Consider the following 2500-nt stretch of genomic DNA (forward strand, 5'->3'; position numbering starts at 1 on the left):
GTTAGGGTTAGGGTTAGGGTTAGCGTTAGGTTTAGGGTTGGGGTTAGGGTTAGGGTTAGGGTTAGGGTTAGGGTTATGTACATGCCATGCACAGCTGAGGTTTAGAGTTCCGTTTAGGGTTAGGTCACTTAAGGTTAGGGTTTAGGTTAGGGTTAGGCTTAGGGTTAGGGTTAGGGTTAGGTACATGCCATGTACAGCTGAGGTTTAGAGTTCCGTCTAGGGTTAGGCCTCTTAGGGTCAGGATTAGGGTTAGGTTTCGGATTAGGGTTAGGGTTAGGGTTAGGGTTAGGGTTAGGGTCAGGTGCATGCCAAGCACAGCTGAGGTTTTGAGTTCCGTTTAGGGTTAGGTCTTTTAGGGTTAGGGTTAGGGTTAGGGTTAGGGTTAGGGTTATGTACATGCCATGCACAGCTTAGGTTTAGAGTTCCGTCTAGGGTTAGGCCTCTTAGGGTCAGGATTAGTGTTAGGTTTAGGATTAGGGTTAGGGTTAGGGTTAGGGTTAGGGTTAGGGTTAGGGTTAGCTACATGCCATGCACAGCTGAGGTTTAGAGTTCCGTTTACGGTTAGGTCTCTTAGGGTTAGGGTTAAGGTTAGGGTTAGGGTTCGGGTTAGGGTTAGGGTTAGGGTTAGGGTTAGGGTTAGGGTTAGGTACATGCCAAGCACAGATGAGGTTTTGAGTTCCGTTTAGGGTTAGGTCTCTTAGGGTTAGGGTTAGGGTTAGGGTTAGGGTTAGGGTTAGGGTTAGGGTTAGGGTTAGGGTTAGGGTTAGGGCTAGGGTTAGGGTTATGTACCTGCCATGCACAGCTGAGGTTGTGTTCCATTTAGGGTTAGGCCTCTTAGTGTCAGGATTAGGGTTAGGTTTAGGGTTAGGGTTAGGGTTAGGGTTAGGGTTAGCGTTAGGTTTAGGGTTAGGGTTAGGGTTAGGTACATGCCAAGCACAGCTGAGGTTTTGAGTTCCGTTTAGGGTTAGGTCTCTTAGGGTTAGGGTTAGGGTTAGGGTTAGGGTTAGGGTTAGGGTTAGGGTTAGGTACATGCCAAGCACAGCTGAGGTTTTGAGTTCCGTTTAGGGTTAGGTCTCTTAGGGTTAGGGTTAGGGTTAGGGTTAGGGTTAGGGTTAGGGTTAGGGTTAGGGTTAGGGTTAGGGCTAGGGTTAGGGTTATGTACCTGCCATGCACAGCTGAGGTTGTGTTCCATTTAGGGTTAGGCCTCTTAGTGTCAGGATTAGGGTTAGGTTTAGGGTTAGGGTTAGGGTTAGGGTTAGGGTTAGCGTTAGGTTTAGGGTTAGGGTTAGGGTTAGGGTTAGGTACATGCCAAGCACAGCTGAGGTTTTGAGTTCCGTTTAGGGTTAGGTCTCTTAGGGTTAGGGTTAGGGTTAGCGTTAGGGTTAGGGTTAGGGTTAGGGTTAGGGTTAGGTACATGCCATGCACAGCTGAGGTTTTGAGTTCCGTTTAGGGTTAGGTCTCTTAGGGTTAGGGTTAGGGTTAGGGTTAGGGTTAGGTACATGCCAAGCACAGATGAGGTTTTGAGTTCCGTTTAGGGTTAGGTCTCTTAGGGTTAGGGTTAGGGTTAAGGTTAGGGTTAGGTACATGCCATGCACAGCTGAGGTTTTGAATTCCCTTTAGGGTTAGGTCTCTTAGGGTTAGGGTTAGGGTTAGGGTTAGGGTTAGGGTTAGGGTTAGGGTTAGGGTTAGGGTTAGGGTTAGGGTTAGGGTTAGGGTTAGGGTTAGGGTTAGGGTTAGGGTTATGTACATGCCATGCACAGCTGAGGTTTAGAGTTCCGTTTAGGGTTAGGTCTCTTAGGGTTAGGGTTAAGGTTAGGGTTAGGGTTAGGGTTAGGGTTAGGGTTAGGGTTAGGTACATGCCAAGCACAGCTGAGGTTTTCAGTTCCGTTTAGGGTTAGGTCTTTTAGCGTTAGGGTTAGGGTTAGGGTTAGGGTTAGGTACATGCCATGCACAGCTGAGGTTTAGAGTTCCGTTTAGGGTTAGCTCCCTTAGGGTCAGTTTTAGGGTTAGGGTTAGGGTTAGGGTTAGGGTTAGGGTTAGGTACATGCCATGCACAGCTGAGGTTTAGAGTTCCGTTTAGGGTTAGCTCTCTTAGGGTCAGTTTTAGGGTTAGGGTTAGGGTTAGGGTTAGGGTTAGGGTTAGGGTTAGGGTTAGGGTTAGGGTTAGGGTTAGGGTTAGGGTTAGGGTTAGGGTTACGTACCTGCCATGCACAGCTGAGGTTGAGTTCCGTTTAGGGTTAGGCCTCTTAGTTTCAGGATTAGGGTTAGGGTTAGGGTTAGGGTTAGGGTTAGGGTTAGGGTTAGGGTTAGGGTTACGTACATGCCAAGCACAGCTGAGGTTTTGAGTTCCGTTTAGGGTTAGGTCTCTTAGGGTTAGGGTTTGGGTTAGGGTTAGGGTTAGGGTTAGGGTTAGGGTTAGGGTTATGTACATGCCATGCACAGCTGAGGTTTAGAGTTCCGTTTAGGGTTAGGTCACTTAAGGTTAGGGTTTAGGTTAGGG

Source organism: Falco peregrinus, unplaced genomic scaffold (genome assembly GCF_023634155.1).
Source record: "Falco peregrinus isolate bFalPer1 unplaced genomic scaffold, bFalPer1.pri scaffold_22, whole genome shotgun sequence".
Lineage (NCBI taxonomy): Eukaryota > Metazoa > Chordata > Aves > Falconiformes > Falconidae > Falco > Falco peregrinus.